This window comes from Balaenoptera borealis (assembly GCF_965194805.1).
Source record: "Balaenoptera borealis genome assembly, chromosome: 16".
NCBI classification, from domain to species: domain Eukaryota; kingdom Metazoa; phylum Chordata; class Mammalia; order Artiodactyla; family Balaenopteridae; genus Balaenoptera; species Balaenoptera borealis.
Window position 1 is genome coordinate 45171856 of NC_138872.1, and position 17255 is coordinate 45189110.

The 17255-nt window shown below is 51.1% G+C and overlaps 1 long non-coding RNA gene across 1 annotated transcript in view; it reads left to right on the top strand.

Moving 5' to 3' along the window:
- LOC309613470 overlaps positions 1-17255 on the top strand; it is a 254337-nt gene that overhangs the window by 77550 nt on the left and 159532 nt on the right. The window lies entirely within an intron of this gene.

Consider the following 17255-nt stretch of genomic DNA (forward strand, 5'->3'; position numbering starts at 1 on the left):
GCCTGGGAGGGGTGGTCAGGAAGGGTCGTGGGTCCTCACTGGGTCTCCTTCTCCTCCTAAACTCTGGAGAATGCGAGTTCACACCCCCAGGCTGGACCATCCTGGACACACACCAAGCAGCCCCCAGTCCAAGCCCTCTCTGCTAGTCGGCACAGGGCACAGCAGAGTTCCTGCAGTGGGGGTTTGCCCTGGAAAATTGTGGGGTGCCGGCCCTTGGGAGCCCCGCCTCTGTGGGCGGTGGCCTCCTTGCACCCCAGATCAGTCCTGAAAGCCTCTGGTACATCAGGAAGGGGCTCCCAGATTAAACTGAAATCCGGCGTATCGGAGGCCGCGAGCAGGGAATCAGTGTTTGCACAAATAGTCTCCCCAGATTCCGTGTTTAGAGAGGAATCAAAGAGGCAGCTGAGACGCCGGCCACCCCACAGCAGTGACTTCTCCAGTGGGTGAGCATACGGGCAAGGGCCTTTCTCCTGCAGTGGGCTTGGGGGGCGGGGACACGGGCCCCCAGGCAAGATGGGCTTGTCCTGAGATGGACAGTCTTCTGTGCTGTCCCATTTCCCTGCCTCACCCTCAAGTCCCCTCGCACCTTGAACCCCAGGCCCAGGTTGGGAGCAGGATGCCTTAGCTTTGAAAAATGACTAAAATGAGGAAAACAAAGTTGAGTTGATACCAAGCGTCACTGTCCTTGACACAGCGTCATCATAATGGCAAAGCCTCACAGATGTGAAGAACGAGAGGTGGGGAAATCCAAGGTCAATGCGGAGGTTTTCCCTCAAAGTCAAGAAAACGTCACGCGGCTGACTTACCAGGGGTTTGGTTGAGCTGGTGGTGTGTGAGGGGGAGGCAAGTTTGGAACAGAGGTGGTTTTGAAGGCAGGGTAGATTAAGGTGACTGCCTTGGTCTGAATCCCCACTCCTCTGCCTCCCTGCTGTGTGACCCTGGGCAAGTTACTCAACCTCTCTGTAAAGCGGCGTCAGTCTTGGCGCTATGGCACATGGGCTGTCATGTGGGCTAAATAAGCCGACACATGGGAAGCAGTTACAACAGTGTTTGGCACCCATAAGCACTATATGGGATCATTATTATTAACACCCCCAACCAGGTAGCTTGGTAGCTCAGAGCTCCTGGGTGCGTGTGTGTTTGCCCCGAGCACGCTGACTTAGGCATTGGACCCCCTTTATCAGTGCGGGTGAGCTGGGAGGGGCAGGCGTCACTCCTGGGACACGGGAGCTGCTAGGATGTGAGAGGCTGGGTGCAGACCCCGCTGAGGCTGACCGTGGAAGCGGAGGTCCCATCCCCACTGCAGCCTGGGACGTGGTGGGGGGCGTGTCTGACATAGCCTTGGCTTTGAGGAGCTCGTCCCCAGAGAGCCAGGCACCCTCTGCCGTGTGGGGACTTGACCCCTGGCTGTCCGCTGGCACCCCCTGGGAGCCCGGGCCCATCCCGCACACTCTGCGTTACTTGGTCTGGAGGTGGCCCAGGCAACTGAATGTTTTGAAGGCTCTCCAGATAATTCTAAAATGCACTGATGCAACTTTTAATTGAATAAAATTACAGAGAGGCAGGCAGCCAGGGGCCACGGTGTGTGGAATTCACTGTGCCCTCAGGAGGGCTACAGGGAGAGTCTGGGAGGAACATCCGGAAAACCAATCGGAGGCCTCTCTGCTCAGGGGGACAGCCTGGTGGCCCCCGGGTGGGAAGTGGCTGGGCCCGCTGGGCCCCCAGACCTGTCCTCTCCCCATGGCACTAAAGGTATGCCTGAAGGGGACCAGCCTCTACCTTTCTCCACGGGGAGAGAACACCCAGGGCCACGGTCTCACTGAGTAAAAGGGGCGGGAATGAAGGCCATTCATACGATGTTTCCAGCTCACCTGTCCCTTCCCTGTAGGATATAAATGTGGGACCTATTTTGGGTCTGTTGATTAAATGTCCAGCATCAGGCCCAGTGCTCTGCTGCACATTGTCACAAGCTACGCAGAGCTGGACCCTGGCTGGGTCTCAGGGACCTTCTCCTCCAGGTGGTGGAAGGGCCGCCCTGGGTCCAGCCGGTCCCAGCTGCCGGAGCGCTGGTGGGAGTTCCAGGCTGAGTGATGAGGGAGAGGGTGGAGCTGGGGCCTCTCAGCCCCTCCTCACGTCGGAAGGGACAGGAACGCCTCCTTTGTTGCACATGGCAGTATCTCGCCTGTTTTCACAAGTCGGAAGTGCTCTTCAGGCACCTGGACGGCTGCACCTGGCCCGCAGGTCTCGGGAGAAGCTTCTACTCAGGGGCCTCAACAAGGAGGGGCTTGGCGCTCGGCAGCGTGAGGACAGTGGTCCTGAGAGCTTCTGTCACAGCTGCTAGAAAATCATCTGAAGTGCTCTCAATGTGGCTTTGACTACTTCTGCGCCGAGCGTGTTAAAGGCATAACCAGGCTGAGCGCACGGCTTTGTCAGGAGTGATTTACATAATCGCCCTTCTTCAGATGCCCCTCTGAACTCCGGTGACATCCAGACAGTGTGCTGACAACAGCCTACTCTGCCCCAAAGACCCAGCTGTCGCATTAAATACAGGGCTCCCTCTAAGAATTTATGAACAAAAGGTCAGCATGACAAAGGCACAGGTCTGGGTTGGGGACCTGTCTGCAGTGTCCAGATGTCAGACGCTGCTGTCAGCCTCTGGAGCGAGGAAGTTGAGGGCTGTTCTCTTCTTTGGGGGTTGTTTTCAGACTGTCTCAGCGTCTTGGCCTCACGGCTCTGCGTGCAGAAGAGAACGGGCTGGGGCACAGAAAACGTGGATTTAATTTCAGACCCTCTGCTTACGAGGGTGTGGGCTTGGGTAGCTGCCCCGAGCAGTGCTTCTCCAAGCGCGGCCCCGCATCCTCGTCCTGCTGAATCAGAACACGGAGAGTGGGGACCAGCCCTCCAGGGGCTCTGGGGACACCTGGGTGTGGCCCTCTGAGCCTCCATCTTGTCCGGCCCACCTCCCAGAGCTGTGAACCAGTGTCGGGAAAGATAATTGGACGTGGAGACTCTGAAATCTCTGCACCAGCACAGGCCACAGGGGGTGCTGAGCACTTGAAATGTAGAGACGAGCTGTGGGTGTGAAACACACCCCCGATCTCAGAGACTTAAGATGAATGAAAGAAGGTGAAATGTCTCACTGTATTTTTTATATCGGTTATGTGTTGGCGTGATAATATTTTGGATAAAGAGGTAAAAGACAGTGTATTACGAAATGAATTTTAGTTCTTTCGTTTTCCTTTATTTCTGTAGCTGTTGGAACACTTCGATTTCCCTGGGGCCTCACATTGTATTTCTAGAGCACCAGAGCCTGCAGGCTTCCACGATGCCTCCAGCGAGGCTGCAGATGTGCCGGTCCTGCAACTTCCGTGCCGTAGCCGCTGGACCTGGTGGCTCTTTGAATTTCATTAAACTTAAAAAATAAATTCAATCCTCAGTCACGTGACGTATATTTCAAGTGCTCAAGGGTCACACATGGCTGTGGCCACCATCTTGCACGGTGGAAATCTAGAACCTTCTATTGTAGTGGAAAGTGTGGCACGAGGTTAAGAGTAGGGCCTTTATGTCCCTGGGTCCAGTCTGGCTTTGACAAAGTCCCAGCTATTGTTGCACGCCTCCCAACGTCCATGCTGCTCTTCCCTGGGGGGCAGATCTCTGGTTTTGTTTTGGACTTCTTTTTCAATGTACTCAGGGGCTCGAGTCGGTTCCCTTCCCAGAGTCTGTGCTGGCTTTTTAGAGGTGGGCATGCAGCCTGAATCTGGCCAATGAGACATGAGGGGGCATCACTAAAGCTGCAGGGGCAACTTCTTCTTTTTTTTTTTTTTTTTTTTGGCAGAAACACTCGGCTTGCGGGATCTTAGTTCCCAACCAGGGATTGAACCTGGGCCACAGCAGTGAAAGCACCAAGTCCTAACCACTGGACCGCCAGGGAACTCCCCTGCAAGGGTTAACTTCTGGGGAAGGTTTTGCTATTGTTCTGTGGGGATATAAGGCTTGGAGGAGCTGCAGCTACCTTGTGACTATGAGGTGAAAGCTTATCCAGTATGTTGAAGATGGTAGGACAGGAAGCAGGAAAGAGCCAGGGGGCTTGGTAATCGTGAGAGTTGATGAGGCAACCAACTCTGGTGCTGCTCCCATTGAACTTCTTTTCATGTGAGGTGATCCACTTTCTTGTGGCTTCAGTGCGTTCAGAGGTGTTTTCTGTATTGCAGCCGCAAACGCTCTAGCCCATTATCTTTGGGCAAGTCACTGGCCTTTTTAAGCCTTGCTTTTCTCATCTCTAAGGTGTGAACACAAGTTCTTACCTCATTGAATGAGCTACTGTGATAATAATGCCAGCAAACATTCATATCACACGTGTTGTACGCCAGACTCTGCTTAAAACAGTCGATTCGTGTAACATACCTAAAACACTCAGCATAGGATCCTGAATCTTGTATGTTCTCAACACTCATCCTTACAATCATTGTTGTTACAGGAACCAGGCTATTAGTCCAGACAATCTGTTCCTGGACATTTACTTTCAGCAGGAAGAAGTAACCTTCCCGTCCTCCCACCCCCACCCCAGGGGGAAGGTAACAGGAGAACCTGAAGGATTTTTGCCCCATGTCAGCTTTAGAGATTCAGATCCTCTCCCAGCTGAACAACAAGGAAGCAGTATATAGAAGACTGTCTTCCTGGTGTTCAGGTTACAATACATACATTTAGAAATAGACTCAATTCAAGTTCTTGCAAAACCATTTGGAGGCCAAAGGAACACAGTCTGAGAGCGATTCTGGATGCAAACCAAACTCCTGGAGCTCAGGGGTGGGTTTGCTCTGCCGGCACACCCTGCCCTGCCTGTCGGCATCCTGCTCAGCGAGCAGCTTGGTGACTGGTCCATTTCTTAACGTTCAGCTGAGTACTGTGCTGGGCCGAAAATTTACGCTACCTGAAAGCGACCCAGCCAGCCTGCCATGGTCTCACGGCAGCTGGCAGGAGACAGGGATTCCTGGGTCTGAGGCAAGGACTTGATCGCTCAGGGCCCAGCAGGGCTGAGCTTCCTGTTTGCACCAATCCCCCTGGTTCCCCCCCCCCAACAAAACCCCTCCCCCCCGAGCTCATGAGGGTGACGGGGGAAGGCCCGTGTGGATGCTGCACCCAAGGTGGGTTCACGTCAGAGTTAAGGAGCCTCAGGGACTTCCCTGGTGGTCCAGTGGTTAAGACTTCATTCTTCCAATGCAGGGGGCATGGGTTTGATCCCTGGTCAGGGAACTAAGATCCCGCATGCTGCATGGCACGGCCAGAAATAAATAAATAAAATAAAATGATTTAAAAAAAGGAACCCCGAATCTAAGAAATCTTAGTCTTATTAAGAGTCAATAGCAAACCAGCCCAACTTTGCCGCTGAGAGAGGTGGTATCTTTATTACTCTGACCAGGAATCCAGCTCCCAGCCGCCCCCAGGATGCACTGCCTCTGTCTCTAAGGCCACTGCTGGACAAACAGCCTTGAGGAGACTGTCCAGGGCAAGGAGGTCAGCGCCTCGGCTCACAAAACGCGCAGAGATGGGAGAGGCTGTGGCGTTGTCTCCCAGGCTCGTGCTCACCACACGAGGCAGAGGAAGACCCTCTGTCTCTCCCGTCTATGGCTCTCTTCACAGATACCCTGTTTGTATCTCAGAGCTGCTTGCCATTGGATTTGGCACCACGCTGTCCCTTTCCCTTTTGGTGGCCCATCACTTTCTCAGTGGTGCACGTTCAGAGGACCAGGGAAGTGCGTCTGATTGGTCCAGCTCGGGTCCAGTATCCAGTCCTGGGTGGACTGGCCATGGTCAGTGCAGGTCAGCTGACACAGACACTCTGCCTGCCTTTGTGGATGGATGGGGTGGGGCAAAGTCTCTCGGGGTGAAAACAGCTTCACTGAAGACTCATCCAGAAACGTTTATTGCACAACTGGTGTCACCATCCTTAGCAGCAGTAGTCCTTTAGTCAGGGTATAAATCACTCATATTAAAAAGAGTCATCAAATTGACTCAACTTCAGCAGGAAACAGTCACCACAATAAAGCCCTTTAATTATATGGTCTGCATTTTCTCAATATTCGAAAAGTGTTGTGCCTCCCTGCTGAGCAGATTCAGAGTGAAGCTTGACAACTCCTTTCATCGATAATGGCTTGCTGCTTTTTGGAAGGTGCCAGAATCATTTGTATTACCACTGAAATGAGCTATTTATGTAAATCCTACTCAGGAAAACAGAAAAGCAATTGCAAAGCCAATCCAGCAGCCAGAGAAAAGGCAGCCCAATGAAAAGGGATGAATGGGAGAAAGCAGTGGAGTTCTAGCAAACAAAGTCAGTCTCAGCAGGACCCACCGACAGGGAGCTGTCCTTTGCGGCTGAACGTGCAGGGAGGGGTCAGAACGGGCTGGGTCCTAGCGCCCTTAACTTCCCATCTTTGTGGACGGAACTCTTCCCGTTTTCCAACACCAGCCTCTCAGAAAACAAGAGACTCTGAGCTTGTGCATGTGCACTTGAGTGATGAATAACTCTTCATGGATTTATCCGTGTTGTAATTATTCTCTCTCAATGAAATGAAATAGCCGTCAAAAGAGAGAAGCCCGATAAAGTTTGGCCAACCGTGCATGCTTGGTCAGAGCTAGTCTCCGGTTTACAAAATGTCAAAAACCAGTAGGAAAGGGCACTTTGGGGTGAGTGGTGGGACTAGTTTTCTCTGCCCTGGAAGTGCTTTGACCCTTTGGCTCCCTACCCTGCAGCTCGTAACTGGAGAGGCCTCACCCCTGCCTACAAGGTACCCTCTGCCCAGGCTTTGGAACTAGTTATTCTCAAGGGTCCCGTGTCAGACACTGAGCGTCCAAGCTGCCTTCCTCCCAGCACACGGGAGCTGACCTCCGGCCTCCTGCCCTGGACCTCCCTCCTACCCTGCCCCAGCCTCTGGCTTCTCTCCTTCCTGCCTTGCTGCCCTGGGCCCTGCACCTGGCTGCTCTTTCCAAGCCTGGGGTCCTTGGGAATTTGTCCGTTCCTCCATCGAGGTGTGTGCAAGCTCCAGACACTGGACTCAGCATTTTGAGAGGTACCATACACGGTGGGAGAGAGAGAGGTGGTAAACGGACTTCCCGTGCAGGAGAGCCAGGCTAGAGGCGGGGCTGGGCTTCACGGGGCACCGAGGGGGCCTCCTACAGCTTGGGGACGCCAGGCAGACTGCACAACGGGGAGAACTTGTCCCCGACATCAGAGAGGAGGGCGTGAGGGGCCCAGTCCGAGGACCTCGGGGCTAGAGCAGAGGGCCCCCTCGCCCGTCTGTTCTGGTCCCCACGGCCCCCCTGGCGGGTTTACCGTGTAGGAGAGCGCTTCTCTCATTACTTGGGCAGCTCGGGTTAGACTCTGGGTGGTGCGTGTACTGGAGGGCCTTTGAATGTTTACACTATCGGAACAGTTTAATGTGGTTAGAAAAGAGTGCATGGGGCCAGGGTCAGAGCAAAAGGAGGTGTATTTAAGGTTCACGTGTGTGTTCCTCTCTATGCTTCTCTGACGGCCCTAGAAGCTGGGCGGGGTCACCTTCAAAGGCAACATCTGGACCAGCCCTGGGAGATGTGTTTTCTTAGTGCTGGGAGGCTTTACACTAGCAAGTCCGGACTCTTCTGTTATACCAACACGACTCAGGCTGAAGAGCAATGTTTTCTGAGTGATGGCTCGACCATCGTCTTGCACAGCCTGGAGCCTGGAGCTGTCCTTCCCTCTAGAAAATGCTTCTCAGAATCACCTGGGGTGCGTGGTCCAGCGCAAGCCCTGGGGCCCACTGCTGACTTGAGAACTCTGGGGAGAGACGGGGCCTTGTGGTCTGGCATCTGAATTTTTAGCACACTCCCCAGGTGATCGGAATGAACACCAAAATTTGAGAGCCTTACTCTGGAAAACAGGTAAAAAGATCTTGTAAAGGAAACAGAAATTGCAGCAGCTAATCCACGTGGAAGCCCTGGGTAGGGTTTGTGTAATGTGCCTCTGAGATGTTCTGGTTACAGTGTAGATTCTTAGGCCGCTAGCTCCGCGGGCCAGAATCTCTGGAGCTAGAGCGCCAGAGTCTACATATTTGATAAACACTTTGGTTACTTATAAATGTGGAAGGGATGATTTTGGAGCTCCGAAGCTGGAGTAGATTTTCAATTTTCTTAACGTCGTAAATCCTTTTATTTTTTTTTTAGTTTGAGCTTGGTGATTTGAATGAGGTAATTATTCTAGCCAGACTTTGGTGGACAGTTTTTGACTGCTTGGTGAGGGTCCCCACTGTTCCCAAGCATGTCCCCCCTCTCTCTGCTGCCCGATGGGGTGGAGGATGGAAAACCCAGACCTCCTTCTCCCTACCCACAGCCCTGTGCTGCGGAGACGCAGCGCAAACCTCTCGGTCCCAATGCCCACACTTTCTGGACCCCTACCTTTCATGGCTGGGGGGATTCAAGCAAAGTTCTTTGTCTTTCATGGAATAAAGATGCCATCTAAAGTCTTAGTAACATTGTTGGTGGATGTTACATAAAAGGACTAAAATTTTTGCTTTTAAAATTTGGTGTATGAAAGGGGAAAATGGTAACCTCACAGCGGGGACACCTGGGACAGAGGTCAAACCAGCAATGTTGGGACCAGCCAGCTTCCTAACACCTGATCCAGTGTCCTGACAGGAGCACCAGGCACGTCCACGCCGTCGCTGCCCGGAACACACAACCTGAGTTAGTTCAGTGGGAAACACCGGGCAAACCCACTGGAGGATATCCTACACTGACCTACACTTTCTAAAACATCAAGGTCAAGCACTCGTTGTTCCACATCCAGGAGGCTCAAGAGAGCTGAGAACAGAAAGTCCTCGCTGCCTTGGATTGGAAGTGGAGGGACAGAGCCATCCGGGGCATCACGGGCACAAGTGTCAACAGGTAAGTGTGGCCTGTGCTTTTGAAAGTAGCACTGCTCAGTGTTAAACTTTCTGATTTTGACTGTTGTACTGTGGATGCAAAAGAGAATGTCGTTGTCCTCAAGAAAGCCCAAAGGAATATGTAGGGAGGATCCTACATGCAGGATTCTATAAATTATTCTCAAATGGTTTAGACAGAGAGGAAGCAAGAGATTCTGAGAGAAGGATAATAGGGCAAAGTGTAAACAATTGATGACTCTGGGCGAATGGGAGTCCTTTGAACTCTTCTTACAACTTTTCTGCGGAAACTTAATTTTTTAAACAGTGTGTATAAATTTAGAGAGAGTATTCAAGCGACTGTTAGGGTGGTTTTGCATAGTGGGATTACCGAGGGGGGGGTAATTTTTTTTTTCTTTCTTAAAATCTGTTTCGCCCCTCACATTCTGTAGTAAGCATGAACTCTACTTGAAATCAGAACAGAACGAATGATGTGATAAAAATGATTGTTTTCTTTTCATACATATTCCAACTGTTGTTGTCTTTCCTTTCTGCTGGCTAAAGGAATCCATATCTACTTCTCAAAAGGATCTGAGATCTCTCAGAGCCAGGGGCACACAAAAAACTCAACCAAATGGCACCCAAACTATATACACAAGTGGGTGGGGAAGAGAATTTAACTCATGGGACTCTTGATGAAACGCTTTTGCTCCCCTTATTCTTGGAAGCCCGAATCTTTCCAGTCTGCTGGTGGTGTCTATTCCACACGCCTAATTAGCTCGTTTCCAGTAGGGTTTCACGCTCAAAGCACGAGCTTTCTTCTGCTCTGTATGCGCCTCTGTCCGGCTGTGGGTGAGGTCGCCAGGTCTCTGGGGAAGCACCAGATTACCATCTTTCTGCTTTTCCTGCCCTGCTAAGCATCTCAGCCGTATTATGGAGATAATTATCTTTTCCAATAATTTTCTCCTTGTTACTGTGAAGATTTAGACAATACTTGGCAGATGCCGAGTACTTGAGATAATGGCTGTTATTTGAAGATCTTCCTCCTGTTCAAACGAGGTTGCTAAGATAACACGTACAGATCACAGACCTCCTCTCTACAATGGGCTTGGATTCTGAACATGTAAACAGTACGATATGTGAGCCTTTGGATTCGCTTGAAGTCTGTGGGGTGAAATCAGAACCTGAGATCTGCCAGGCGTGGTGGATGTTCTCGGGTTTTCCTTCCAGACAATGGGTGGTGAGCCGGAAGGAAATCCCTCCAGCAAAGCCCTGAACTTGAATGCCCTGGCCTCTCTTAAAGGGCAACAGTGAGGCCATCTCGTCCGCGTCAGACTGTTTTTATGGATACCTCTTTGTTTCTTGAGTTAGGTTTATTACTACTTGGTCAGTTGTTAGAAATAACACAATTTCTTAGAAACACTTATTTGTGGTAACTTTGCAGAGCTCTGTGGCCATGTTCAAACGAAGGCTTTATATGATGATTGCTGCAAAACACACCCTACTTGATAGGTTGATCATAAAACGAGGTTGATCATTTTATCATTAAAGGGCTGGTTGTAGATACGCTTGACCCACTGCATACCTGTTCAAGATATACCTGCTGAAGACATAAAGAACTGAGTGTCTAAACAACTGCAAGGAGCTCATGTCCTTTTGCAGAGCTGGGGTTCGTGGATGACACGGGTTTGCAGCTTTATCAGGCAGACAGACCTGGTCCCCAGCCCTCAGCTGGGAGCTTGGCAGAGACGCAAACCCTCAGGCCCTACCTGGAACTTCTGAATCAGAATCTGTATGGTGATAAGATCCTGGGGCATTGAACTCAGTTCATGAGAGGATGCAGCCTGGGGGCAGCGGGGCCGGCAGATGTTGTCCTCCAGGGGTGGGTGGGGAGGCGGAGGTCACCGAAAGGCTGGCTGAAGAGTAGGCTGCTCACAGGAGAGACGAATGTTCCTCTAAAAGACATTGAAGAATGATGTCCATTTTAATAGGTTTGAGACAGATGTCGTCTGAAGGAGGCTTGTGGTGAATGTTCTTTTCTGGAGGAAGGAGGAGGGAAGTACACTTATTTCAACCTGAATCTGTGCTAAACACTGTTGTAGGCTTAATACACGTGTACACACACGTGTGTACGTGTGTGTGTACACACAGAGCTATGCATTTACTCATGCGGGTATATACGTGTGTGTGTGTGTGTGTGTGTATCTCCTTTCTTCTCATCACCCAGGCCCTTGGCTACAAAGTCCCTCCTTACAGGTTAAGAAGGTGACATGGGGCCGTGGAGAGTCAGTGATTGCACATAAGGAACGAGGGGCAGAACTGGCAGGGCAGCCTGTGTCCTGCTGGCTCTGCCTCACTCCCTCCTTTCTGCATAAAATGAGCAATCCTCTTCTGATCCCAAGTACTTCCTGGTCTGTTCTGATCATTGGATTATGTGGTGGGGCAGGGGGGTTAGTGGGAGGTGGGGAGTTCCAGTTACTACAGCTGTGAAGGAAATCACCTGGCCGGGTAAATCTCATGTTTACTGGAAATATACAGCCACGCCCGCTGCACTGTGGGTTCCTGGTAGGGGATCCCAGTGGGGCCAGGCTGAGGTGTGGCAGGGCCTGGTCGGTGTTCCTTTCTCCCCTGTCTTCCCCACCTCTGTAAGCTGGCCATTCTCCCTCTCTGCCTCAGTTTCCTCATTTGTAAAGTGAGCAAAGACCAGCCATAGCTCCTATCACTGCGGTCCAAGAGCATCAAGGCCAAATGCGGCCAACATCCGAGGGAGCGATACAGACACTGCTTCTGATGCCGTGCCCGCACAGCAGATGCCCACGAGTGGCTGCTGTTGCCGTGGATGGTGGTGATGATGCTGATGTAAGGATGCTACAGCTGGGGAGAAGGAGGCGCTGAAGATGTGCCGAAAGGACCGCACGGGCGCCAGGCCACAAGTGATGATGGGGCAGTGGCCCACGGCAGGGCCCAGGAACTTCCCCCGGACCACTCCTGGGTACCAGACACGCGCTGGGTGTTCTTCCCCAGGATGGCTGAGCACTAGAGCCAGACAGCCGTGACTGTTGGTCCGCGGAGCCAGTCTCCAGGCACCAGATCGTCTGATTGCTGAGATGCGGGGTGTGGAGAGAAGCTTTAAAGTCTAGTGTTCTCTTACTCAAGACTTTAAATATAACAATCTTCTTTTTAAAAAAGATGTATCCAGTTGAAATACGCCCCTTTCAGAAAACGACCGTGGAGCACCAGGTGCCTTTTCATCTGCCTCAAAGAAGTTTCTAGTTGTTGCTGTCTTGGGGGTCTAGAGTGGTGTGGCCTTTTGCATATTTAAATAAACGCTCATCTTGTGTTTTTTCTGTTGAATCCGACAACCAAGATACCCAGACAATTTTGTGGAAATAAACAACCCAGGCTGGTGAATAGCTGGATTAAAAAAAAAAGATGCAGGTGGGTTTTTAAGAGCTATTGAACAAAATCCAAGCCTTTGACCCCCAAGTCTGTATTATAGCCACCAAATCCCTGCTTGGAAGGAAGGTTCGCAGCTAGCTCAGTGGGCCGGCTGGGGTTGGCTGGACGGCTTCCTCCAGCCAGGCTGCTCTTGTGTCCCGGTGAGGAAGCAGGCGCTGAGTGCAGGAGGAACCCCGGGCAGCCTGTTTGAGTGTCTGCACTGACCTTCCCCGCGGCACTCGGCACTCACGCCTGGGCGCCCCGATGCTCCAGCTGCGGTTCTGTGTCTGGATGTGACGTGGTTGGTGGTGGCAGCGAGTCACGGGGGGCCAGGACATGGCAGACTACAGCCCCCTTCCACAGCCGGCGGCCAGTGACTGATGCAGACGTACAGAAGGCCAGCCTCCTCCAGCTCCAGGGAAGGTTGCTCTGGGTGCCATGCTCCCCGGGGGCTCAGGCAGCTGCTCTCCTGCTGATGCCACGTCCTCACTTAGCTTTCTTCCCCTCCCCCCTTCCCTCGGTGGCTTTCTCATCCTAGACAGGCAGGAATCCCCATCCCAGGCTCTGCTTCTAGAAATCCAGCTCCCGTTCTGCTACGTCCAAGGACTGGGGACAAGAGCAGTGGTCCTCCCAGGTGTGTGCGAGCCCAGAGCACGGGGGCTAAGCCACCACCCACCTCCCAGATAAAGCTGCCAGGCAAAAGACAGACGCCCCATTACATATGAATTTCAGATAAACAACGAATAATGTTTTAGTACAAGTAAGTGCCAAATACTGGGTGGGACATACTTACACTAAAAAATGATATTTTATTTATTTAAAATTCTAATATAACCAGGCATCCCGTATTTTGATTTGTTAAATCTGACAACAGTAGCCCTGAGTCCCTTTTGGGTCTGTTTTGAGTTCACGGGGCGCTTGAGAACACTTTTGCTGCAACCCAGCTTCACCCCCTGGATAACAGCTGTAATGGTAGTAGCAGTGTAGTTGTAATAATACCAGCAGCAGCAGAAGTAGTAGTAGTAATAGTAATAGTGGTAGAAGCTAAAACGTATCTATGGCGTACTGCATTTCAGGCAGCATATCATTCTGAGTGTGTTACACATATTAACTCATTAAATCCCTGCCCCTCTTCTCTCTGTGAGATCCTATCTTGGTCCACATCTCACAGAAGAGAAAACTGAGGCACTCAGAGAAGTGACTTATCCAAGGCTGGTAAGTAGTGGGGTGGGCTCCAAACGCAGACCGTCCAGGGTCCACGCTTCTAACCACTGCACCAATTAGACTAATTAAGAGACTCTTAGAAAAACTACTGGATAGCATGAGTTTTCCAGAAAAGTATCATTTCCTGACCAAGTTCTAAGATGCTTTGTGGGACTAGTGGGGACAGACAGGGAGGGAACAGTTTCCCCTCCTGGCTCAGCCTGCAGGATGGGCAGCTGGTGAGGAGACTGGCTAGGCTGGGGGGATATATTGTGTTCATAACAAGCTTAGCTGCACAGTTAACCAAGAGCGGGTAGAAAGGAGGCCCTGGTTGAATTATAACTGCCCAGGGCTGCGCTGTCCAACACAGGAAGCACCACCTGTGGCCCTGAGCCCTGGACCCATGGCCTGTGGGAGTGGAGGTGCGCTGTTAGGATCCTTCAGTAAAATACAACCTGGATTTCAAAGACTTAGTACAAAAAGTGTAAATGTGTCATTAATAATTTTCATGTTGACCACACGTGGAAACGATGATATTTTGGATATATTGGGTAAAATATACTTTAAAAACCAAGCCCACCTGTTTCTTTTTACTTTTTAAAATACAGCTACTTGATGACTGAAAATCACGTTTGTATCTGTTGAGGGGAGATGAAGAAAGTAGGAAAGGAATGAGGCTTCTGGCCTCGAGGAGAAGGATCCTACAGTTGGGATCTGCGCCCCCCCGTGGGGTCTTTCTAAAGTCTAGGTTTTTCTGTCTGCTTTTAATTTTTCCCACGAAGAACAAGAGACGCAAGTCAGGAGGAGAACGATGTCACTGCAGGGGGCTTGGAGTGCGGAGGCATCGCGGGCGGCAGCCCTGCGGGGCAGGGACAGTGCCCGCCATCGGGGCATCTGGGAGCCTCACCCCTCGAGCCGTGGCCACACTTCCGCCGGGCAGGAGGCAAGGGAGGAGGCCAGCCTCCTCGGGAAGCGCCGGGGGCTGGGACCTTAGCTGCGGTTTCAGGTTCAGCAGCTCTGGGGTGAGGTCCGAGACTGCATTTCTCACAAGCCCTGGGGGAGGAGATGCTGCTGGTCCTTGGATTGTACTTGAGTTAGCGAGGCTTTCTGTGACGGCCTTGTCCCCTGTACCAGGTTCCTAAGAGGAGCAGTCACTGACCAATTTACCTTCGTAACATCTCCTGTCACGGGCGCACAAATTTGTGGATTTACATCAACGACTGCATGCCTAACGGGCATTTATCAAGGGTTACCGTAATTTAGGGTAAAATGTGAAAGCGAAGATTGCACAAGACCTGCGTTCCTTCGTGGTCCTGTCTCCCAGTATGCTACTGGCGTCAGGTGGCGGGAGGGTACCCACGTTTTCGGACCTGGTATGTGCCGAGCTCCAGGCAAGGCACCTCACATACACTGTCCCTTTTCTCCTCGGCACCACCCTGAGGACGCAGCATTGGCCCTGCTTCTCGGATGAAACATCATGGAGGAGTTAGGCAACAGGGGAGCAGCTGGTGAGTAAGCGAGGCCCTCCAGCATGGTCTTGCAGCTCGGATGAGTTTCCGCTCTGGTGCTACACGGACAGCCTGGCTCCGCCCCGGGGACCTGCAGAGCCTGTGGCGCCAGCTTCCATCCACAGCTCCCCTCCGAAGGAGGTTTTACATTCTTTCTCCAAGTACTTGGAACGATGTTCTCCACAAATCCTGAGGACGTCATAGGCTGCCTTTCCCTGCCAGCTCAGCTTGTATCAGCCCCGTGATGACTCCGTTTTCCTTCCAGCTGGAACTAAACGGGAGGAACCACAGCTCCAGGTCCCCGACCTCTGCTTCCCGGGAACCTTCCGGAGTTCCCTCCCCGGTTCCCATCCTCAGCACCTCTCTTCACTTTGTGGTCCTCTGCATTGTAGAACTCGGCTTATCTGAGGGCTGCAACTACTGCTGAGCAGAGGCATATGCCAACCAGAGGTGATGCCGCAGCCCCAAGAGGAAGAACCGGGGCTCTGAGCCCAGCTGATCTGGGTTGCATTCCTTCCTGCAGTATTGTGTGACCCTGACCTTGAAGCCATGATTTACCCTCTTTGAGCTTGTGTTTCCTGCTCAGTAAAAGGGAGTGGTTACTAAGCCATTGCCCCCCTCACGGGGTGGCTGTAAAGCTGGAAAGACGGGTGTATTTAGAGTGCTCAGCATGGTCCCACAGAAGGTTCTGGAAGGGAGTCAACACTTGGAAGAAGGGCATGGCCCAGTGTGAGCTGCCCACTGCTGGTCCAGCTTCCAGCCGAGGGCAAGCCTGGTCTGTGCCATTCTGGGAGGTGAAACTCCAATGGGTGATTTGCCTCTTCAGCAGCTTGAAGAGCCTGAGGTCGAAGTTCAGGGTGACTGAGCTGCTGGAAGGTGAGGGTCCCAAGAAGGAGAGTCTGGGGTGGGGGGGGTCCACATTGGTGGTGTAGCTCCTCCTGCCTCTCTGCTGAGCCTGGGACTGCAGGCTCCAAGCAGCCTGCAAGGATCAAGGAGCTGAGCTGGGATTTGCTTTTGCTGGGGAAAGGTTTCAATCAGAGCCCGACTGAGTTATTCTCCTGCTAAACCAAACATGTACACACACAGACAAACTAACATTTGCACTTTTCTTGGAAAATAATTGACTCTAGAGCACTGTGGTCACAATGTCAGAATATAATCCAAAATCACTCATTAAGAACCAAGAAAATGGGCTTCCCTGGTGGCGCAGTGGTTGAGAATCTGCCTGCCAATGCAGGGGACACAGGTTCGATCCCTGGTCAGGGAAGATCCCACATGCCATGGAGCAGCTAAGCCCGTGAGCCACAACTACTGAGCCTGCACTCTAGAGCCCATGAGTTACAACTACTGAAGCCTGTGTGCCTAGAGCCTGTGCTCTGCAACAAGAGAAGCCACTGCAATGAGAAGCCTGTGAACCGCAAAGAAGAGTAGCCTCCACTCATCACAACCAGAGAAAAGCCCGCATGCAGCAATGAAGACCCAACGCAGCCAGAAACAATAAATAAAATAAAATAAAATAAAATAATAAAATAAATAAATTTATTTAAAAAAAAAAAGAACCAAGAAAATGACAACAACAGAAGCCAATCTGGAGATGACCAGCTATTGGAACCAGCCGACAAGGATTTTAAAGCAACTGTTGTAGCTATACTCTATGAGGTAAAGGAAAACATGCTCATAATAAATAAAAAGAAAATTTTGGTAGAGAAATGGAAGCTATATAAAATGGAAATTGAAGAACTAAAAAATACAATATCTGAAATAGACTGCTTGTCATAATGGCAGGCACTCAATAAATAGGTAGATATTAAAGCAACATAGAATGAAAGAGATCTTCAGTTTTATCATAACTGAAGTATAGCAGAATATCATGTATTTGCAGGCAAAAATCAAAGTTATTCAGATATCTATTATGGAGACTGTTTTTTTATGTGAAACTGAATTCTTTCTGAATTATTTTTTAAAGAACCTTATTTTAGCAATTGAACCACATCAAGCTGCTCTTGAAGCCTGCTGCTTCAATAAAGAGTGGGTCTTGGTGTGGACTGGCAGCTGGGGGCTGTGGTTTAGCTAAAATTCCCTGCATTTCTTCAGCACAATGGAGGGAAAGAATACAGACATCAGAGGGAGATGCTCATTCAAGTCCCACGGCTGTCTTCTGCTTGCTCTGTGACTCTGGCCAGGATGTTTTGTGACTATTTTTGTGGCTGTTCTT